Source organism: Pleurodeles waltl, chromosome 8, assembly GCF_031143425.1.
Source record: "Pleurodeles waltl isolate 20211129_DDA chromosome 8, aPleWal1.hap1.20221129, whole genome shotgun sequence".
In the NCBI taxonomy this organism is placed as follows: domain Eukaryota; kingdom Metazoa; phylum Chordata; class Amphibia; order Caudata; family Salamandridae; genus Pleurodeles; species Pleurodeles waltl.
Genome location: NC_090447.1, coordinates 700,071,360 through 700,096,700, shown reverse-complemented (window position 1 = coordinate 700,096,700; position 25,341 = coordinate 700,071,360).

The following is a 25,341-nucleotide window of genomic DNA, read 5'->3' as shown; positions in this document are numbered from 1 at the left end:
CTATAATGGACTCACAATCATGGACAATGTACAGATAGCACTACAGCACTTTTCAATAATTAGCACTTACACAACAAATTTGTCTCTGGGTAATGTGACATATCAACTGTGCAGTAGATAACTGAAATGTGCCTACTGTCAAATTACGTAGCTTGTCAATACAACTGTCCTAATATGTAGTCAGATAAATCTGCACAGTGCCCATTATTGCATCGTACTCTGCCCATCCTGAGGGACATATCTGATGAAGTGAGAAACCATACACCATCATGCTGTGTTGGACAGAAGAATGCTTCCTCAAGGGATATCTAAGTCATCAAATAGTGGCTGCAAAATGTTGTCACCATGCAATACTAACACATATAACAGTGTACACTAATCTAAGCAAACACTACAAAACTGCATAAATTAAGGTGGCTGAGTTTACATACAAATAGGTAATCATGCTGAACTGTGTCACAAATGACGTATGAGAGTCATGAAGACAAGAATACAAGAGTGCCAATGAGAACTCATCTTATAAGGGTGTCCTTGATCATCACACTGCAGTCAGACCTAAAACTGTTCCCCCAATACCAAGTCTGGAAGCGCTGTTTGTGACGTAGAAAACACACTTATCAACAGAAACACAGTGTCATCCATATTAACTGTGATTGGTGGTTGCAACGAAGGGTGGAAACTTTGCAAGGTGCCAATTGTACAGCTCAGTTGGGATTTGTTTGTAGCATAGGACACAAATGTAATAGTACAAAATTCATGTACACTGATTCCAAACCCAGGATCAAGTACCATTTAACAGATACTGTTAAGGGTTAACCAAATATTTATTAAATGCTAATCTAATAAATAAATAAAGAGGAAACTGAGGGAAAAATCTTACCTACCCTAATCTACCCTGACTACTCATTACCCACAACTGTCCCTAACTAACCTAAGCTACACTTACTTATCACATGTAATGAAACGTTCTAAACATCCACCCCCCACATGAGACGGGACACATGGAGGACAACACATACTAACCTAAACACATACTATACTATCCTAAACAAATATATATACTTTTTTTTTTTAAATTCTTTGTTTTTTATTAAACACACAAGAACCCCAGCGTAGCCCCCCACCCACCCAACCACACATGTAATAAGAAAAAATAGAAACAATCAGAACCCCCCACCCACTAACACTAACTAAACTAACAGCCTATACTAACCTAACACTAAACCCCCTAAGCCCACTAACTATAAGAACAAGAAAAGAGGAGGGAGGGGAGGGAATCATGTCCATATCAAAAACAGTCTAGAGGTTGGCCCTGCGGAGGGTCCTCTTGATTGACTTCACACGCCGGTTAATGTGGCGCACATCCCGGCTCAGGTGGCTTAACTTGAGCAGCACACGGTCCATCTTCCGTTCCATGTTGTGGAAGGCTGCAGGGTCAACAGATGGAGCTGGGGCAGTCTGGGTACTGGTGGAGGAGGTCTGTGTGTGTGTGGAGCCAAGGCCAGTGGGCTGTCCTGCACCTGCAGCAATGCTGGGGCCTGGAAGTTCAGCAGATGTAGGCACAACAGTCCCAGCTGTGGGTGGGGCCCCCTGGCTTGAATTGGTGGTGGCTGTGGTGGGCAAAGTAGGGCCACCCTGTGGGAAGGCCCTCCATGCCCCGGAGGCCCGTTCATGGTGATATCGACGGGCCATCCTCCTGAACCCCGACTCCACCAGCAGGATGTGCTGGTATCTCATGGCCCGCCGTTGGAATTCACTGACCTGGTCTGGAGTCATGTTTGCAGCTGTGAAGACAAATGCAACTATTCTACATTGGTAACTGCATTGTGTGAAATGGCACAAGAAGTTAATCAGACAATACATCTACTGTACTTGTAACAGCTCCTTTCACAATACAGATCATTGAATGTCCCTGAGGAAGTACATGGCAGGCCAGCCTACAAAGGTCACATCACACATAGCACATCCATAACCTACAAGATGGGTAACAACTGGCTTTGACTTGCCATCTGACTTCTGCCAGTTATCAGCTAACAATCATGCTGCATATCCTCCGCCAAGACCTGGACTACAAATGTCAGTGTACGGAATGCAAAACTAAAGCCACATGGTCTGCAAGTTGTAACTGGACTTGCCAGTATAGTACCAAGTGCCAAACCTGAGTGTGTATACTAGGTTCCAACCAAACAGTCCCTTATTCACATGTATGTGTAACATACTGGTAGCATCAGTACTAGGTACCCCATTCACAAACCCATGCCTGTGTTTGAGGGTGGAGGGGTGGATAAACAACTATCAATTTCCAACAACATGTACACAGAGGAGTGTATAGAAAACTCCACACGTGTTTGGCTCCACACACACACACACCACAGGTAAGGTCTATCAACAATTAGGAGTCAGCAAACCCTAGACCAATCATAGGGCCACACATGTCAGGAAATGCAGAACTTGGTACACAACATATACTTCCAGTAAGGCCTGACTTACATTAGACACAGAGTTGCAAGAACACCCATGATCATGATTAGCATGCACACCTAGGCCATTGCACTCAAGTTCCACATACTAGTAGCACTACATGTGGAAGTACATGATACTAGGAGGTTCTACCTAGAGTTTAATAAGTACCTTGGTAAATAGGGCAGCAGAAGTCTATTGGAAAGCAATTTGCTGTACCAATCGTGGAGGATGTGGGTCTGACAGGCTGACTGAATCTGAGCTGACTTCCAGTGCGACTCTTGTTGATACAAGTGTCATCCACATGACTCACCGCAGTACTCACTGTGGGGCCTACAGGAATGGCCTACAATCCCTAGATAATACCATAGGATATGCATTGGCCAACTCAAAACATTTGAGAAACTGAAATCCCACTCATGGAACAAGACAAATGATTGCCCAACACATCACACCTTGCTATGTGTTCAACACACACGAGTCCATAACCAGCAAACACAACACAGAACAGACATATCTACACTTACTGGAGTGGTCGGGGTCCTCAAATGTAGCCACCTCTCCCACAGTGTAGGGTGCCGGTCCACCTGTAAGGCATGGAAGGAGGAAATGTGCTCAAAATCTGTGCACTGACCAACAATTTCATTAACATAAACAATGTGTAGGCTGAATAGGGAAATGGCAGCCATTCAGACATGATGATACTGCATCTGATATATCATAGCCAGCTTGTACATAGCATGGGTCTCCTGTGACAGTTACACACATATCTGCACACATGCATTGGCCCTAACTATCATGTGGTGGCAAACATGCCCCGTCATTGGTGACCTGAAAAAAATATGGAGTGTAACTGTCTCATCATGTGCATCCAAGAGAGACATCCAAAGCCTGGTTACTTGAGGACTGCATTACCAGTCAAACATGCTATGTGGCCATGACACATTTATGACACATAGGTACAATGTACAGAGGGAGGAGCAGGGACTTTTGTAAGCCCTCCTGTTGTTACAGTTTATTCAATTGATGTGGCCCAGCTATGGTGATTTGCACCATACATGGAGATGTGAACCCATGTGCATACCTTTGGACTGCCATCCCTAATTGGAATGTGGCACAACTAAGTCCAACAAACATTCTAAGATGTTAGCTGAGGGCACCTTACACCTTTTCACGATGTTTCCAAATCCAGATCTGACATGTATCCAAAAAGATAAAGGACCACAATAATCCCAAACATTCATAGTACTTCCGTGAACGCTTTCCTTCCACTCTCACCAGACTCACATAAGACATATATCTGAGCCACTTTGCTATAATCAATTGACGTGAAGCCAGCACTCATTTTCTGCATTATGTAGTGATTCTAAAGTCAGTCTAGCTATTGCGTCAACAAAGTTAGCCAATATGTTGGTACATCTTTACTTCTCTGGCAAAAGTGCCCTATACAGACATGATTGGCTCCTATTTTGTTTGGTTGTCTGACACAAAGGCCGCACCAATTTACTTCATGGAAAAGTATCCTGTAAGTTTGCTGAGCACATGCTACCTGACAGCTAGCAATTGTGATCCTTACCATAGTGCATCAATTATCCCTGTATTTTTCCCCAGCATTACACGCAGTCATCAAGTTAGCTGGCAGACATAGTACAAATCATCTGATGTCACTACAGAGCATTTAATCTTGCAAATTTACATGACTAGTACTCACCAACAGGGCCACCAATCACGATTCCCAGGTGGTCCAAGAGATCCTGCTCCCTGGTGATGAGGTCAGCCCACCGGTGCTTCAGCTGGTGGTCACTCCTCTGGCTGGCATACACACGCTGCAGGTGATGCAGCACCTTTCCCCAGCGGATTCTGTGCACCTCTGTGTGATACCCCTGTATCACCCTGCCTCGATAATCAGTGGCAAGAAATGGCACACAAGCCATATGAAGCCCCCCAACTCCTCTTCACCCATCCTGCCAAGACGTGGCCTACCAGACATTGTAGAAATGTGAAAGGGAATAGGGGTTAAAGAAATAGAAAGGGGAAAAGGGGGAAAGTAGGGGTACAAATACAGAAGAAAAGTAAACTTAACCACTAAAAGAGCCCAACTATCCCCAGACTACCACTACCCACAACAGACCCCCACAAACAACAAAAACACTAGGTAAATGGACAAATGTACACAAAACACAGTACGACAGTATACACCAACAATATTTATTTCACAAATTGACAATAGAGACGGCACACAGGACAAAAAAGCACAAAATCTTAGGACACCACTCTCTACACAGCCACACAGTCTAGAAGAATCATAGACTGCAAAGTGAAAGCGAAAGTACACCCACTGTACATGATCTGTAAACAGGATATCGTATTACATCACTTCCTGTATGAAATATCTGCCCTTTTTCACGTTATGCGTCATTTTTTGTCCACCAATACTGTATTTGCGTCATTGTTTTGATGCACAGGAGTGAAAATTAGCCCACATCCAAATAATAGTACATGGCCTGTACAAATATCTGGATGCGGCCTAATGTTCACTCCTGTGCGTCAAAAAAATTGACGCAAATACAGTATTGGTGGACAAAAAATGACACATAACGCTAGGGACGTCAAAATTTCAGTGCATGAATTGGTTTTGTGCATTTGTTCTGTTTTTATGTTATGTTACATTTGGGACACATCAGAGATAGGCTGATTGCACCCACTATGGTGGTGATGGTGTATGTTCACATGTGTGACATCATATTGCAGCGGACCATGATCCGTTACTTCCTTCACAGTATTTTTACGGTTGGCTGACGCACTAGATGGCCATATGTGTGGCCTACATATATGTGTTGCACAAATTGGGCATGTTTGGCATAAGGAGAGGATAGCAATGTGACGCACATATGTACAATACCTAAATGCCTTTGGCTCAATGTGTGTGCTTTGGCAACTAATGTATTTGTTGACCAAGTGTGTGTGTATCACATGAAGCATTATTTCACATATGCTTGTATGAATGTGACGTCCATGTGTCCAAACCTTAGATGCAAGTCATTGTGGAAATGAGAGAGGACATGTGTTAGTCATACATGTAGCAAAATCCGTATTGTGGACTTCCAGGATTAAGGGTAAGGTAGACACCACTTGTGACAAAGCATGCACCAGATAGATGGCAGACGCTTGTTCATGTCAATGGTCCATATTTTCAACATCCTATGTCCTAGAGTTTTGGTAACAGCTTCCTAGGCACTAGTTGGTGAATCCCACAGTGAGTCATACACATGCATTGAGGAAGTGGGTACCATGTTGTTTGCCCAGACAGACAAAGGTGAATCACAAATGTATGATGACACCACAGTTGAGGTAATAGAAGTGAGCCACAACTCTCAAGTGGCTGTGGTGGACCAGCAGACGAGGCAGCACGTGTCCACATATTTCCAGTGATCAATTACACATAGGTGTCTTGTTCATGTGTGTGGTCCAATGACGATCCTGTATATTTTTTGGGGTGTAATTTGTCACAGTTCGGTCCAGGACTCATCATGAGTCAGTGTCAGCTATTCCTGTATCTACTGAGTATCCTTGGTTGATCAATGTGAGTAAAGTGGATGAGGACATGAGAACCTACATGGGGATGGTCACACCCTGTCACTAAAGACGTGTAATGAGACAGTCAACAGGGCAACCTTGGTGTGCTGAGTGAGATAATGTCTCAGGTGTTATGTTCCGGCAGGTGTCATTACAACATTTGTACACAGGTTAGACTGTGCAAATTCCTACTGCATCTGGGAACATCATAGCCTCTGTGCTGATTATTCTCGCAGCTATTAACTGCACACGGCCCATCAATATGTTGTGAGCACTGTGATTCTGTGTGTGAACTGTCAGGGTCCTGACATGTGTGGATTTTTCATGGACATTATCAGATGTTGCTGGTTCTGCTGAAGGCCCCGTACCCAATCCCTGCATACGGTCCTGGGACACTGTCACACTTTGTCATTCAAGCATAAGTGAAACCCAGACAAGGGATGGGCCATGAATTTTGCTTTTCACAGAGGATTTAACTCAAATGGTACAGTTAAAAGGCAGATGATGCTATACAATGTATTTGGGTATGCATTGAAGAAGCCCATGCCCAATACCCCCTGATGAATGAGAGGTTTGCTAACGCAAGTGTGGTACATATGTAGACACAGGGATACTTTAGTGTGACGCACAGACAGATGCCAGTCAGGCTGACAGAATGCAGGGTGATTCAGGATCCAGCAATTTGACAAGTTACATAATTAGTGGTCTGACTCAGACTGTTTGGAGGACGAACTAGACAGTTGACATGTCAAACTGTGTATGTCCTGTGTTTTTGAAGGTGACAAATGAACCCAAGGGCTGTGTTACACTGCTTAATTAGTATCAATGCTTAACAATGTATTTGACATAATGGCAACTCCTATGCAGTTCCAGGCATCAGCAGGGGCAGTGCTTGTTGAAATGGGTGGTGTGCATGGAGGTGATCACAGGTGTGGGCTGCATCTGTTTCTCACAAGTCCTGTAGGTGAGATTTGCATTCTAATGGCCAACAGACTTTTTCACACAGGAAGCAATCTACAGGTGCTAACAGGGCTTAGAAACTAGAAGCCAGTGTATTAATTGACCTGACGTCCATGCAGTCAGATGTTCTAGGACAATGGCATACCATAGGAAAGGGTGTAGCACACTGGATTGCTATTGTTAGTCTGTGTGTGTAGAGGAGGGAATATTGTGGTACACATCTTAGTATTCCAGGGACCTCTTCAGACAGGTGGTTTGTGATCAGGTGCATGGGTGTGTCAGGAGTTAGGAAATGGGCTGACATGTACATGGAATGTCATGTGCGCAATGCTGGTCATATAAGTGGCACTTGTGCTGTCTATGTTCTGCTTCTATGGAACTCTGGTCACAGATAGTCCTTGTAAATATTGGATGCAGTTGGACTTACTGCTGTTAAGGGTCTTGTCAGACATTCCTGTTACTGATGCAAAAGCACATCGACTGCATCATGTATGAGGCTTGTTTTCCCCTTATTGAGTGATGGTGTCTTAGTTGTGTGCCATATGCTGCGTTGGACCTTGATTTCAACATGTATGTGTGAAATAGGTGTGGTCCTCTGCTTTGGCCTTCAAAGGAGAAACCTACATGATATATGTCATTTACAGTGTGTGTATGTGACCATTGTATGTTACGCATCACATTAGCTCTGGGATTTTCATTTTCCCAATCAGTATATCAGCAATGCTCCATGAGGCAACACTCTTATTCTGATAAGTAGAGATGAAGGTGTGCAAAAATGATTAGCCAGACCATGATATGGTGATTATTATAGGTGTTTATTTAAATTAGTTCATTAAAGTGGTGATGGTGATTATATTTAAAAGAAATTGTTGACAATATGTTGCCGCCTTCATATACCAGCGGCCGTGTTCTGTAGTTCCCCCTCATGTTGCAGGCCACCATCCTTCTCTTCCTCCTCTTCAGGCATGTGTGGCTCTGGTTCCAGGAGGGGAATGTTCCCTTTGATGCAAATGTTGTGCAATATTGCACATGTTAGGATGATCTTACAGACCATCTAAGGGGAATATAGGAGGCTACTACCAGTGATGTTGAGGCACCGGAACCTTGACTTGAGGATGCCGAAGGTCCTCTCGACTATGGTGCGTGTCCTCCTATGTGCGTTGTTGTAGGCACACTCTGCTGCAGTACTCGGGTTGGCAATAGGTGTCATTATGCATGGCTGGATACCATACCCCTGATCAGCTGCAAGAGAAAATTAATGGGATCATGTTGATGTAGCTGGCCCTATTGAAATGACCTTTCATGGCAGTAGTTGTCCTGTGTTGTCTGTGACTCTTTTGTGTTATAATGTTGCATCCTAGGCTTCTAGGATGTACCATCTGCATTGTGTTGCTTCCTTGGCTGAACAAGTGTTTGTCTGCTGACCTTTTGTCAGCAGTATGTTTTGGGATTTGCAGTACAGTGTACCCTCCCTAGCATTGTGACTTGTGATACAGGTGTCCCTGTGTCTTCACTGGGGTTGAGATGATAGTTCCATACACAGGTTAAAATTGACAGTGTTGTTAACGTGTTCATATCAATGTACCTTGGACATCCCATACATTTAAGACTTATGCAATGGATTAATGTAAATGTCATTGGGACACTTACAATTTGCAAGGTGACATTTAGGCAACCCACACCACACGTTGTGATCATTGACCTCTTAACATTAGACTGTACATTAATTTCAGATGTGTGACAGGTTCACTGCAGACCTATGAAACATGGCTAGCGATGTCACGACCTCAGTGTGTTCCTGTTCACATGTTGCTGTTGTGGTGTATGTGTGGTGTGTCCTAGAGGGTTGCTGTGCAATGCATGTATAAGTAGGTTTCTGTACTTACCAACAAGTAGTCCATTGCCGTACCGTCCATCCTGGAAGTGTTCATTGATGGTGCAGTGACGGAAGATGAAGGAGTCATGGACACTCCCAGGATATTTAGCCACGATGTTGGTGATCAATCCCTGGTGATCGACAATGGCCTGCACATTGATGGAATGTGTGTGCTTCCTGTTGCGGTAGAGGTGTTCAGTTGCAGCAGGTGGCACAAGACGTACATGTGTGCAGTCGATTGCACCAAGGACGTGTGGGAAGCCACTAATGAGGTAGAACCCCTGTTTTGTTTCCTGCTGCTTCTGCGGTGTGTTAGGGAAGCAGATGTGGCAGGGTGTAAGTCCAATGATGGCATCCAGTACTTTGGGCAAAAAGGCAGAGAATGATGGTTGTGATATTCCGGCAACCAGGGCACCAGTTGTTTGAAAAGAGCCACTTGCCAGCATGTGAAGTACGGCAAGCAGCATGGTTTCTGTTGGGATAGTGTGGGTGTCAGCAAAGTGGGTGCCAACTGCGGTTCAGTGTTTCGCAGCAGCTGCTGAATGGCCTGCCAGTTCAACCTGTACCTCTGGATGATGTTGTGTTCCCTGAGGCCATGAAGGGTTGTTCTGGGGCGGAATAGCCTCTCCTGCCTTCTGCGCTGCCTTTGGGGTCCCTGCTGTTGTAGCTGCTGTTGTAGCTGCTGGGCTCTGCGTGCACGCTGGATAAGAATCACCTCCATGTCTCCCTTTTGCTGCTCTGCTGTTGCTTCTGTGCGTTCTGATTAAATACAGGTGTGGTTGCCCCATTTTAACGCCTGCCCTGACCCAGGTGTTAAATTTTGACGCAAATCGGGCTGCGCGTCATTTTCTGGCTCCGCCTCCCGGCGGTGCGTCATTTTTGCCCAAAAGCATAAATACGACGCATGGGGGTTTAAGTCATTTTTTTGGACGGGAACACCTACTTTGCATATCATTAATGCAAGGCGGGTTGCTGCATCCAAAAAATGACGCACACGGCGGAATTTTGTCGTCAGCGGGCGTCAAAGTTTAAATACGGGGCAACATTTGCGCTGAATGTGCGTCAAAATTTTTGGCGTACATTCGGCGCAGCCAGAGTATAAATATGCCCCCAAATGTCACTAAATTTATGCCAATCTCAGCTTGGAAACTCTCCGGGAGAACAATAAAAACCCTAAAAGGCTTGACATCTTTTAACTGTGTTTGTCTTACGTATTCTCCCTAGGTATGGAGCACATGAAGGTTGTTAGATTGTGATTAATATTGTGATCAGCTTGCTTTGTTTCAAAGTACTCTTGGAAGAGGTTTTAACTCACAGACAATGGTGGTCATTCTAACCCTGGCGGTAAAAACCGCCAAGGCGAATGACCGCGGGAGCACCGCCGACAGGCCGGCGGTGCTCCCAAGGGCATTCCGACCGCGGCGGTAAAGCCGCAGTCGGACCGGCAACACTGGCGGTCTCCCGCCAGTGTACCGCGCCCTTTGGAATCCTCCAAGGCGGCGCAGCTAGCTGCGCCACAGAGGGGATTCCGACCCCCCCTACCGCCATCCAGTTCCCGGCGGTCCGCCCGCCGGGAACCGGATGGCGGTAGGGGGGGTCGCGGGGCCCCTGGGGGCCCCTGCAGTGCCCATGCCACTGGCATGGGCACTGCAGGGGCCCCCGTAAGAGGGCCCCTACAAGTATTTCACTGTCTGCTTGGCAGACAGTGAAATACGCGACGGGTGCAACAGTACCCGTCGCACCTTCCAACTCCGCCGGCTCGATTACGAGCCGGCATCCTCGTGGGAAGGGAGTTTTTCCCTGGGCTGGCGGGCGGTCTTTTGTTGACCGCCCGCCAGCCCAGGGAAAAACTTAGAATACCCTCCGCGGTCTTTCGACCGCGGAGCGGTATTTTGGAGGGGGGAAGTCTGGCGGGCGGCCTCCGCCGCCCACCAGACTCAGAATGACCCCCAATATGTGTTAATCATTTGGTTATGTAGGTTTACCTTTTACATCCCTGAATTAGCGATCGCTCTGCACCAAAAACACGTGTTGGATGTATCTGTATATCAAGCTTTTACTCATGGCTGTGGCTGTATCACTCTATCAAGAACAAATTCACGTGCAGCTAGTAAAGTTGTATGAATTATTATATGCAGTAAGCAGACTCTGGTTCCCTACTAACTTGTGTATTTGATTTATTAACTTTACAGTCAGTTAGGTTACTGACAAAGTGGGTAGGAGCTAAGCTCAGGGCCATTTACTTCTGTAACCCATAATATATGACTATTATATTGCTTTTCATATATACCATGTCAAGACTATGGTGGTCATTCTGACCTCGGCGGTAAAAGGCGCCTACCGCCGGTCAGAAATCCTCCATAATTCCGCCGCGGTCGCGGTAACCCGCCACGGTCATTCTGACCCGCAGCAGCCAAACCTCCGAAAATCCGACAGCCACAACAGACCGCCAGACCAGCGGTCGGCGGAAAAGTGGAGGTGACCAAACCTCCACCGTCACGCCAACAGAAATACGCCCATGCCATTACGACCCACGAATCCACGCGGCGGTCTTTCAAACGCGGTTTTCCATTGGCGGTACACACCGCCGCGGTCAGAATACACACAAACGAACAAAACTCAGCCACATTGGCCGATTGGAATTCCACACACCTGATACACATACACACACCACTCCCACACACACAATACAATATAAAACACACACCCACATCACCCACAAACCCCTACGACAAAAAATTCAGAAAGAAGCACTGAGAGACACATCAGCGATCACAGAATACCATCACACAGAGGCACACTACACCATCACCCACACAATATCCACACACAAAACAACACACACCACCACACTCAACACACTTAACTACACATACTCCACCCCACACATCATACACACCACTCCATGGCACCCCAAAGACACCCCCGCTTCTCAGACGAAGAACTCAGGGTCATGGTGGAGGAAATCGTTCGGGTAGAGCCCCAGCTCTTCGGCACACAGGTCCAATACACCAGCATTGCCCGGAGGACGGAGCTATGGCAGAGGATTGTCGACAGGGTCAACGCTGTGGGACAGCACCCCAGAAATCGGGAAGACATCAGGAAGCGATGGAACGACCTACGGGGGAAGGTGCGTTCCATGGTATCCAGGCACAACATCGCCGTGCAGAAGACTGGCGGAGGACCCCCACCTCAACCCCCACAATTTACAACATGGGAGGAGGAAGTCTTGAACATCCTGCATCCTGACGGCCTCGCAGGAGTCGGCGGAGGAATGGACACTGGTAAGTTGAAGCTTCACTACTGCTTCCCCCCCACCTGCATGCCAAATCATACCCCAACCCTCACCCCCATCCTCGAACCCCACCCTCACCCCCACCCCCCATCCTCACCCCCACCCTCACCCTCACCCCCACCACCATCCTCACCCCCACCACCATCCTCACCCCCACCACCATCCTCACCCCCACCCCCAGCACACCTATTCCCTGCCAATGTCTCACCATCACAACCCACACATCCCAAAACCTAGGCCTGCATGCGTCCACTAAGCATGGACACCCATCACCAAAGCATGCCCAATGCATATACACATCCCCCCCACAAGCCACCCTCACCAAAGCCCCCACACACGAATGCCAGCACTTGGGGACACGGGAACCCACAGATACACCCATATGCCACACATTGAAACTATAACCATACCTCTATACCCCTGCAGGACCCGACCGTCAACACACCGCCACGGAGGGCCCAGAATTCTCCACACCCCCCACCCAAGAGGCCGTCAGCGATGACAGCAGCTCTGTCGACCTGGACACTGATGACCAGCCCGGACCATCGGGGACCTCTGGACAGTCGGTTCCCCTCACACAGGCACAGGCCACTACAGACCCAAACCCCTCTGGGAACACCAGCACAGCTCCCACCCAGCGGGCCCATGCCTCTGTCTCCAGGGCGCGTCAATCTGCGGTGTGTCTACCACTACAGGGCACCCAGGATAACCCACCACCCCAACAACAACAGGGACCTGGGGGCAGTGGTAGTGGGCACACCGGCCAGGGGGCAGAGGCCCAGGGAAACAGGGCAACTCGGAGGGCAGCTGTGCGACAGGGGGGGGACGGGCCCAGGGAACCCACTCTCCACGAGGCCCTCACCACCATCATGGGAGCATACAACCGCTCCCAGGAGACGATGGCGACGGTACTGGCCCGGTTCCAGGAGATCCAGGTACTGCAGGAGGAACACTATCGGGGGTACAGGGAGGACATCAGAGCCCTCACCTCCACCCTGGTTACCATGGTAGGGCTGCTGCAGGACCTCATCAACACCAGGACGGACACTCAACAACAACAAAGGGCCCCTGCCACTAGCCTGGACCAAGAACAGCCAACCACCTCCGCCGGCGCTAGTGGACAGGAGGCCCCCGCACAACAGCAGCCCACCAGACCCCCACCTACTGCAGGAGAAGAACCACCCCGCAAGAGGGCCCTGAGATCTCGCAAGAAGACAGAGTAGGATGTCAAGACCCCCGCCAGCAAAGGATACCACCTGATGTCATCCCACTGTCCCACATTGTCACCCTGTCCATCCTTGAACTGCCCATGCTCCATCTCTCCACAGGCCTCTGGACAATGCACCTGTGTGACTGTTACTCTGGACTCTGCCATGGACATTCCTTCACAATAGCCCCCACCCACTTGAAACCACCCATCCCATTTTGAGCACTGAAATAAACACCTATTTTGCACAAAACTATCTGGAGTCTGGCTGTGATTTCAAAATATTGTAATTGACATGACAGTGCAAATATGTCCTTGTACATAGTGAAGTCAACAAACAGCTGCCACAAAGCTGTAGTCCATGGGGAAACGAAGCACAGGACTCATAGTGGGGACCCCAGATCTGAAATAGGGAGGGAAAAGCCACAACTCAGTCATCATACACTGGGGCAAATAGACAGGCAGCAGAGATGCAGGAGAGTAGTTCACATTTACTAAATTATGTTTGAATTGTTACCTGTGTCCTATTGGAAGTACTGTTCAATGATTCTGTCCCTGTTGTCTGTTTCAGCCCCGTCGTCTTCCTCCTCGTCACTCTCCACAGGTTCCACAGCTGCCACAACACCACCGTCTCGACCATCCTCCTGCAGGAAAGGCACCTGGCGGCGCAAAGCCAGGTTGTGAAGCATGCAGCAGGCCACGATGATGTGACACACCTTCTTAGGTGAGTACATTAGGGATCCACCTGTCATATGCAGGCACCGAAACCTGGCCTTTAGGAGGCCAAAGGTGCGTTCGATCACCCTCCTAGTACGCCCATGGGCCTCATTGTACCGTTACTCTGCCCTGGTCCGGGGATTCCTTACTGGGGTCAGTAGCCATGACAGGTTGGGGTACCCAGAGTCCCCCAATAGCCATACACGGTGTCTCTCTAGCTGTTCCATCACGTAAGGGATGCTGCTATTCCTCAGGATGTAGGCGTCATGCACTGACCCTGGGAATTTGGCATTTACATGCGAGATGTACTGGTCAGCCAAACACACCACCTGGATGTTCATGGAATGGTAACTTTTTCTGTTCCTGTACACCTGCTCCCTGTCTCTTGGGGGAACCAAAGCCACATGGGTCCCATCAATGGCACCAATGACGTTGGGAATATGTCCAAGGGCGTAGAAATCACCCTTCACTGTAGCCAATTCGCCCACCTCAGGGAAAATGATGTAGCTCCTCACGTATTTCATCAGGGCAGACAACACTCTGGATAACACCTTCGAAAACATGGGCTGAGACATCCCAGAAGCAATTCCCACTGTTGTCTGAAATGACCCACTTGCCAGGAAATGGAGTACTGACAGGACCTGCACCAGAGGGGGAATCCCTGTGGGTTGGCGGATGGGGGACATCAGGTCGGGCTCCAGCTGGGCACACAGTTCATGTATAGTGGCACGGTCAAGCCGGTAGGTCAGGATAATGTGGCGTTCTTCCATTGTCGACAGGTCCACCAGCGGTCGGTACACGAGAGGATTCATCCGTCTCCTCGCCAAACCCAGCGGACGGCGCCTAGGAAGGACAACATGGAGCACAGAGTCAAGCAACCCACAGGTACGTACTCACAGCTTGCACAGTAAACGATTCTCTATGCAGTGAATGGCGTGTCTGAGTGGCTATGCAAGGCCTAGGCCTGTGTGACGCAGTTGAAATTGAGCCATGTGGACCCTCGAAATGGCGGCTGCCTGACCTGTGAAGTGTGACAATGGGATGTGAGGTCAATGCGCTGGCGTGGCACACCACGGCGGTCGGCGGTCGAAGACCGCGGCGCGAAGCCGCATTGGTTAACATTGAAGCCTATGGGTTTCAGGAGCCAATGGCGAAGGGCGCCAGCGGTGGCGGTACGCACCGCCGCGGTATGCACCGCCGCGGACGTGACCGCCATTTCCTATCTACTTATCCACTTGCGACTTGAACTTTCACAGGAGAGGACCTATACTGCAAGTGTTGCTGTGACCTCGGTCTGGAAGGGACAATGGCTGCTGCGACTGGGGAAAGGGCCCCTGCCTTCACTGGAGAGGAGTTGGAGAAACTTGTGGATGGGGTCCTCCCCCAGTATGCGCTACTCTACGGTCCTCCAGACCAACAGGTGAGTTTAATTCAATATGGATTTGGGGCCACTGGCTGGCTTGGGGCCTGGCGGGGATGGGGGGCATGTTGGGGCTGGCGGGGGGCCTGGCGGGGGGCCTGGCGGGGATGGGGGCATGTTGGGCCTGGCGGGGGGCCTGGTGGGGATGGGGGGCATGTTGGGCCTGGTGGGGGGCCTGGCGGGGATGGGGGGCATGTTGGGCCTGGCGGGGGGCCTGGCGGGAATGGGGGGCATGTTGGGCCTGGCGGGGGGCCTGGCGGGGATGGGGGGCATGTTGGGCCTGGCGGGGGGCCTGGCGGGGATGGGGGGCGTTGGGCCACTGGCAACGAAAATGCAGACAAACTTGAACGTGGTATTTCTCCCTCCCTGTACGTGTCACATAGGCCCGCGCCCATGAGAAGATCGGGATTTGGCGTGCCATCGCCAAGGAAGTCCGGACCCTGGGGGTCCACCATCGACGGGGCACCCACTGCCGCAAGAGGTGGGAGGACATCCGCCGGGGGACCAAGAAGACCGCCGAGTCTCTGCTGGGGATGGCCTCCCAACGTAGGCGGGGTGCCTGCCGTCAACTGACCCCCCTGATGTTCCGGATCCTGGCGGTGGCCTACCCTGATTTGGATGGGCGCGTGAGGGCAGCACAGCAGACACAAGGGGGTGAGTACAAGCATTATCTACTCTGTTGTCGCGCAGTGGAGGTGTCTGGGTGGGGGAGGAGGGCTGTGGGTCCCCCTAGGCCAGGGCGATATCTGTAGGCTGGGCACCCCCGTAAGCCCCTGTGTCCCCAGCCACCACCCTCAGTAGTGTGTCAGTACAGCCATCCCTGGGCCGTGTCATCCATGGGTGCAGTTGTCAACTCTAGGCGTGTAGGGCATGTTCCACGGAATGCGTAGCGGACCCCAAGTGCGCAACTTAGTGCAGGGGGCATCTGTGTCTGTCATGTCCGCTAACTGTACTGGTGATCCATGTACTCAAAATCTCTTTATTTCTCTCTCCCCCCCCCTTTTTGTTTGTCTTTCTGTGCTTGTGTGCATCAGCATCATCAGGCGGAGGAGAAGTGGCATCGGGGCAGGAGGGAGCTGCATCTCACATGGCCCAGGAGGGCCATGCCACAGAGTCTGACTGGACCAGTGAGACGGAGGGCGAGGGGAGCTCCACAACGGGGACGACTGGACCCTGCAGCGACACGGACACGTCCTCGGAAGGGAGCTCCCTTGCGGGGGTGGCACTATCCGTGCCCCCCGCCATTACAGGTACAGCCGCCACCCAGCGCACCATCTCCGCCCTCCCAGCAGCCCCTCAGCGTTCGCCCCGTGCCCGCTCTGCCAGGAAGCCGGGCATCTCCTTCGCCCCAGGCACCTCAGGCCCTGCCCCTGTTACCCCCGCTGCCCTCAGTGAGGAGGTCATTGACCTCCTCCGAACGCTCATTGTTGGGCAGGCTACCCTTTTGAATGCCATCCAGGGGGTGGAGAGGGAGGTTCATCGCAGCAATGCGTACCTGGAGGGCATTCATTCGGGTCAGGCTGCCCATCAGCGATCGTTCCAGGCTCTGGCCTCAGCACTGACGGCAGCCATTGTCCCTGTCTCCTGCCTCCCTCTACTAACTCCCTCCTCCCAGTCTCCTGTTCCTCTGCCTGTCCCACCCACACCATCAGACCAGCCTGCACACACCTCAACACCCAAGAGCAGCTCATCCAAACATAAGCACCACAGATCACGCAGACATTCACACAAGCAACATTCCGATGCAGACATGCCAACAGTCACTACCACCTCTGTGACCCCCACCTCCTCGTCTCCCTCCTCCCTCCCTGTGACGTCTACACTCACACCTTCATTCACCTCACCATCAGCCAGTGTTTCCATCACCAGCATACCCTCCACTCCAGTCCGCACACGTGCAGTCACCACCCCCACTGCCATTTACACGTCCCCTGTGTCCTCTCCCACTGTGTCTGTCACCCCCTCTCCACACCACACAAACGCAGCCACCCACCCACCCAACAGCCATCCACCTCACGACAGCCTCCCGCTCCTGCACCTGCACCCAAAGACAGCAAACTTGTCTCGCCTACAACCACATCCTCTTCCTCCACTCCCATACCCACTGTACCTACCACTCTCCATTGTCCCAAGAAAATCTATCTCTCTACTGCTACCTTCTTTCCTGACCCTGAGCCCCCCCCTCCTTCTCGTCGGGGTAAAAAGAGCACCTCAGCCACCACCAGCCCTGCAGCCCCCTTGACAAGGGTGCAGGGGTATTGGAGCCCACCAGCCCGCAGGTCTGGATCTTCGCCCAGCAGCAAGGGGACAGCCAGCCCACACCCTGGGAAGAGGAGCAGAAGGCGGAAGGGCCGCCGCCGGAGCCCGGATTCGATATCCCCCCAGGACACTAGCCAGCCACCGTCAACAGCCACAGCTCCAAAGGGAGGAAAGGGCCACAGACTCCCGACTAAGGAGGGCAAGGGCAGCAAGGCGGAGAAGTCAGGCAGCAGGCCTGCTGCCCATGGAGGACCCGTCACAGCTGCCCAGGAGGAGCCCGCAACCCCCATAGCCGCTGCCCCGGGAGGAACCGGCACAGCTGCCCCGGGAGAGCCCACCACCCCCATAGCCGCTGCCCAGGGAGGACCCAGCCCAGCTGGCCAGGAGGGCCCCACCACCCACAGCCCAGGTGGGCTTTGAAGGAGCACCATCCCCGCTGCCCAGGAGGGCACCACCAGGCAATGAGCAGTTGGCCATAGAATGGCCGCCGTCTCCAGCACCGCTCCGCTGGGGACCGCCGTCTCAAGAACCGCTGAACTGGGCCCTTCAAGGCAAGAACCGCTGAACTGGGCCCCGCCGTCTCCAGCACCGCTCCGCTGGGGACCGCCGTCTCAAGAACCGCTGAACTGGGCCCTTCAAGGCAAGAACCGCTGAACTGGGCCCTTCAAGGCAAGAACCGCTGAACTGGGCCCCGCCGTCTCCAGCACCGCTCCGCTGGGGACCGCCGTCTCAAGAACCGCTGAACTGGGCCCTTCAAGGCAAGAACCGCTGAACTGGGCCCTTCCAGGCAGGAACCGCTGGCCCTTTGGCAGACGTGGCAGGGCAGGATCTGTCTCGGGCAGGGCTGCAGGATGTCCTCTGGCCAACATGCCTCCTCCAGTGGCAGTGGAGTCTGTTATGGACTGTTTGGACTGTGGCTTTGCTCTCCCCAGGATGGCCCAGTGGGCAGGCCTGTATGGACTGTTTGGACTGTGGCTTTGCTCTCCCCAGGATGGCCCAGTGGGCATGCCACCCACTGTATGGACTGTTTGGACTGTGGCTTTGCTCTCCCCAGGATGGCCCAGTGGGCATGCCACCCACTGTATGGACTGTATGGACTGTGGCTTTGCTCTCCCCAGGATGGCCCAGTGGGCAGGCCACCCACTGTATGGACTGTTTGGACTGTGGCTTTGCTCTCCCCAGGATGGCCCAGTGGGCAGGCCACCCACTGTATGGACTGTTTGGACTGTGGCTTTGCTCTCCCCAGGATGGCCCAGTGGGCAGGCCACCCACTGTATGGACTGTTTGGACTGTGGCTTTGCTCTCCCCAGGATGGCCCAGTGGGCAGGCCACCCACTGTATGGACTGTGGCTTTGCTCTCCCCAGGATGGCCCAGTGGGCAGGCCACCCACTGTATGGACTGGATGGCCCAGTGGGCAGGCCACCCACTGTATGGACTGTTTGGACTGTGGCTTTGCTCTCCCCAGGATGGGCCAGTGGTCATGGAGTCCCCTCGTGGATCTGGCGTCGTGTACTCAAGTGGCTGAGGTGCCCCACCTTCCCTTCCCCCTGAGGTGCCTGTCCTTTTTTCTTTCTGATGCCCCTGCAGTGTTCTCTCCGTGGAGTTCTTGTCGTGGGACTGGGCCTTGCCCCTTTGCTCAGGACCCCTGTGGTCCACGGACAGTGGTTGGACTACATTTAGTAGCTGTATATATTTTGTACATAGTTTATTTATTTATTTGGATTACTGCTGTCCATTTTTCAATATATCTGCCCGTTTGAGATCTCTTCTTTTGGTCTTTGCATTATTTCGGAAGGGGGGGGTTTGTGGGTTGTGACAGTGATCTGTGGGAATGCATTGATGTGTGTGTTGTAGTGGGTGTGGGTGGGTGTGTGCCGGTAATCTTTTCCCTCCCCTGTGTCGTAGGTGCAGTACTCACCGATGTCTTCCGCGCCGCCGGGCGTGCTCCTGGTACAGGAGCAGGTATAGGTGTGCGGGGATGACCTGCAACTCGGGTTCCATACTGCCGGAATCTCGCGTGGTGTATGTGGAGGTGAGCGTTTTCCCGTTCGTAGTCTGTTTCCGCCGTGTTTTTATCGGCGGTGCTCCCGCCCCGGAAAAGGTGGCGGATTGGTGGGTCGTGATAGGGTGGGCGGTACATTGTCTGCCGCCTGGCTGTTGGCGGGGACCGCCGCGCTGTTTGTTTGTTCCGCCGTGGCGGGCGGAGTGTTAATGCGGCGGGCTGTGTTGGCGGTTCCCGCCAGGGTCAGAATTGCATATTTTGGACCGCCGGCCTGTTGGCGGGTTGGCCGCCGCTTTATCACCGACCGCCAGGGTCAGAATGAGGGCCAATACCAGTTATTCCCCTTGTGTGTTATCATACAGATATATGGAATGAAGGACCCCAAGATTCCGTAGGCATAATACCACTTATTTCTTCTCATGTCTTCCTGTTCACAAAGACTCTACTCATTGAACGAATACCCACTGCCAAACCTCAGTACTGAAAGTACAGGTTCTAATGGCCCTGATTCATATTAAGACTTTCTATGAAGTTTCACAATGGGTTTGGGTCTGACCTCGTTGGTCAGATTCTCCTTGGCCCTTCCAATTTATTTAAATTTTTAGCATTGAGGACACATTTCTACCTGCTGTTCCCCTTGTGTATACAAAGATTTCTACCAAGTACACCACCAATGACACCTACAGTTCACAAGCCAGTAATGCCAGGTAATAAGACAATAATTGCTTCATTTGTTAAGCCTCCTTGTAATTATATACCAATTAATAATCTCTGTCCATTTTGCTTCAGAATTCAAGGTCTTCAGGAGACACATTGGCATGGTTTGATTGGCAAACATTTCACCCTTGCATTCTCAGTAGATCTGTCAATCTTGTTATCGTTATTACCTTGTTTAGAATATCTTGATTAGATAAGAGTATCTTATTTGGTGGGCTGATAGTGGGGCCACAATGAGCTTCAAGATTGCCTTGCAGCACCTATGGATTATTATTATAGGCATCAATGGTATTGGTGGAAAGGCGTAAGCAAAAATTCCGTATGATCTATCAGCAGTGCACTGCCCCCAGACTTCAAACTTTAGGATTCTTCATTTCTCTTGGTTTATAAGACCATTTATCTGGCTCACTCCACTTTTGAAATGTTTCGGTTATTACATTTTGTTGCCTGAAAGCTTGAGGCGCAAGGAACTCTCCAGCAGGTGTTTTTAAATTGTATGTTAATGCTAAACACGATGCATCCCCTGAGGTCAGCGCCCCCTCCCCAGGTCAGTGCCCATTGCAGTGACACTGCCCTAAAGCCAGTCCTGCTGTAGTGTGGTCTGCCTATATCTGTATTCTTATCCATGTCACCTGCTTATGAAACAGCTTCAGTGCCAGTGACACTGTCTGTAGCTGCACAACATATATGTTTGGCTCTTCCTGTGTCAACTGAACTCGAACTTTCAGTTTATCATTGTGTGCACTCAATCCTTCATGTGATGTATCTGTAGTAATGATCACTGTGGGGATTGGGTTCCTCTGAATCTTTTCCTGTATCCTCTGCTCGTGCAACCAATAGATTGACCCAATCCTCTTTTGACTCTGAGAGACATTGCTGTATGGGCCTTACGTGCTAATGATATCAGTGAACGCATGAAGCCATCATTCTTACCATCGTCATCACAGTCCTTACTGCTAGAGATTGTTGTCTCCGGTTGCTGAATCTGTTCGTTCCATGCTAAATCGTACAAGGAAATCTTTGACTTCACTGTGTCTAATTCTGCCCCCACGAATACCTTCTTTTGTGAACGGTATAGGATTTTTTCTTTTTGACAGTGAACTCTAACTTGAACAATGCCTATCATTTGGCCACTGTATTCTCAAGGACAGGACTGTGAATTGATAATAAGTACCTCCGCCACAAACTTTAGATACTTGCAATGTTTAATGCTACTGGTTAACTGAAATGTGAAAAGGGGTGTTCTTGGAAGATATTGTTGTTGAGTTCTCTCTCATAGCCATAATCCGTATGACTTCTTGTTAAAGAGCTGCTTTGAATCATTGGGACAAATGTTCTTTTATCTCATGCAAAGTAGTGGAGCAACGAAAAGTTACTTGGCTGCAATTTGTGAAAAGGAGAGAGCAGGACAGCGCCAGATCTATTAAAGTATGGTGCTGCTAGTTTCTTCCTAAGTGTTGGCACACAAGCCTTCACAATATACATTTGTTGTGAAAATGTGAGTGCACAACTCTAGCCTAGAATTTGTACCAGAGTAGATGAAGTACCGCCTTCACCAATGAATAAAGCATTCTTGGATGTTCAACTTGAAGTTTATTATAATATAACAACCTGGCATCCATCCACTTCCCGGCCTACCCCCACTCGCGACGTCTCTCCCCCGCAACTGTCTTCTTCGCCTCCCGCATTCTCAAATTCCCCCACAAGATCACTGCCATTCTTCATATTACATCATAACACATCTCCTTCCCTTCATAGTTTTAATATCATCAGTGAAACACAACGAAATAAATGATTTTGACATTAAAAAACTATAGAAACCATAACTACTGAGCACCCTAAAAATGAACAAACTATAATGCAATTAAATCATTCGAGTTTTTCCAGCACTATAATAATAGATATTAAAAGTGTAAAGAAAATCCTAGTAACTATGATCTCACATAGTCCTCAAGATAAGTAGGTGGTTTGCGAAGCCTCTGTACTCTGGCATTTGAATCATCCACTCCTACACTTGTCTCATATTCTCTACATGCCTCTCTGCCACTCCTCACTCTCATCCCTACCTCACAAAAGCAGGGGTCTCCCAAGGATCAATCATCTCACCTTTGCTTTTCAACATCTACATAATATCATTACCAGAACTGATCAATGATTTTCAACTCACATGCTACAACTATGCAGATGACACAAATACTACTTAAATTAGAATGCCCCAAAAACATCGAAAACCCACAAATCTTCAGTTGCCTCAGAGCCGTTGATCAGTAGATGACTTGGAGACATCTCAAACTAAGGGGGTCATTACAACATTGGCAGTAAAAGCCGCTTACCGCCGTGCAGAAGACCACCAAAACACCGCCACGGCCGCGGAATTCCGCCACAGCTATTGTGACCCACATCTCGGAATCCGCTGAAATTCAGACACACACACAAGTCCGCCACACCAAAGGTCAGTGTTAAACTGGCGAAAACAATTCCTCCACCGTCACGCCAACAGAAACATGCCCATGCTATCACGACCCATGAATCCACACGGCGGTCTTTCAACCGCGGTATTCCATTGGCGGTACACACCGCCACGCTCAAAATACACACACATCTCCAAAACACCGCCACATTGAACAATTCAAAATACACACACCTGAGACACATACAAACACCACACCCACACACCCAATTCAATATAAAACACACACCCACATCACCCACAAACCCCTACGACCACAATTCACGAGCGAAGGCCAGAGAGACAGAGAGCACAGCAATTGAGAACCCCACCACACAGATGCACACAACACCATCACCCATACAACATTCCACGAACAAAACACTGCACACCACTACACATCATCACACACATCAACACTTACACCACCCCACACATCACCCACACCACCCCATGTCACGCCAAAGACACCCCAGGTTTTCGGAGGAGGAGCTCAGGGTCATGGTGGAGGAAATCCTACGGGTAGAGCCACAGCTATTTGGCTCACAGGTGCAGCATCCATAGCCAGGAAGATGGAGCTCTGGCGCAGAATCGTGGACAGGGTCAACACTGTGGGACAGCATCCAAGAAATCGGGAGGACATCAGGAAGAGGTGGAACGACCTACGGGGGAAGGTGCGTTCAGTGGTCGCCAGGCACAACATCGCGGTACAGCAGACTGGCGGCGGACCCCCACCTCCTCCCCCACAACTAACAACATGGGAGGAGCAAGTCTTGACCATCATGCATCCTGAGGGCCTCGGAGTAGTCGGTGGAGGAATGGACACTGGTAAGTCAAATCTTAACTATCATATCCACCACCCTACCTGCATGCTATCACACACCCCCACCCTCACCCCCTCCCCTATCACTCCAAATCCTCACTAATGTCCTAATAACACAAACCACTCATCCCAACACCAAGCCCTGCATGACACAACTAAGCATGGTCACCCCTCACCAAAGCATGCTCATTGCACATACCCATAACAACCCCCTAACCATCATCAAACAAACCCACACACAGGAATGCTTGCACTGGGGTACACACACACCCACCCACCCATTACACACCATGACACACACAGATGCAATAATCATGCTCTTATATCCCTGCAGGACCACTAAGGAACGTCACCACACCGGAAGGTCCAGACATCTCCACTCCACCCACAGAAGAGGCCCAAAGTGACGACAGCAGCTCTGCCCTACTGGATCCTGATGACCAGCCCGGACCATCGTGGGCCTCGGGACAGTCGGTTCCCCTTGCACAGGCACAGCTCAACACTGACCTTCCACCCTCTGGTAACACCAGCACAGCAGCCACCCAGCGGGCCCATACCTCCGTACCCAGGACACGTCAATCAGCGTTGTGTCCACCACTACAGGGAACCCAGGATAACCCACCACCCCAACAACAACAGGGACCTGGGGGCAGTGGTAGTGGGCACACGGTCCAGGGGACGGAGGCACAGGAACACAAGGGAACTGGGAGGGCTGCTGTGCGACAGGGGGCGGACAGGCCAAGGGAACCCACTCTCCACGAGGCCCTCTCCTCCATCATGGGAGCATACCACCACTCCCAGGAGACGATGGCGACGGTCCTGGAAAAGTTTCAGGAGACCCAGCTCCTGCAGGAGGAGCAGTATTTGGGGTTCAGGAAGGAGTTCAGAACCATCAGCTCCGCCCTGGGCACCATCTTAGGGGTGCTGAAGGACATACAAAAGACCATGCGGGACACCGTGGCACTCCAAGGGGCCCCTGACACTAGCCTGGATGATGAACTACCCACCACCTCCGCCGGCGCTAGTGGACAGGACGCCCCGCCACAGGACCACCACACCAGCACCCCACCCCTCCGCAGATGGACAACCACCACTCAAGCGGTCCCTGAGATCCAGGAACAGGACAGAGCAAGATGGCAAGACCCCCGCCAGGAAATGAGACCACCCTGATTGTCCTGCCACTGTCCAACTTTGTTACCCTGTCCATACTTAAACTGCCCCAGCTCCACTTCCTATGCCCATATGGGCAGTGCACCTGTGTGACCAATAGACCGGACTCTGCCATGGACATTACTCCACCGTCCCACATCACCATTTCACAACCCCCTTCCATTTTTAAGCACTTAAATAAACACCCTTGAACCACAAAACAATCTGGAGTCAGTCTGTGATTTGGTAAATTTGTATTATCTATGACAGTGTCAAAATGCGTTCTCAATTGTAAAGCCAACATACCTATGTCAAACATCACAAGTCCTTGAAGGATGCAAGCAGATGACAAACATTGGTAACCACACCTGTAAAACCGTAATGGAAAGGTACAACTCAGTGACCAAATACTGCTATTAAATGACAGACA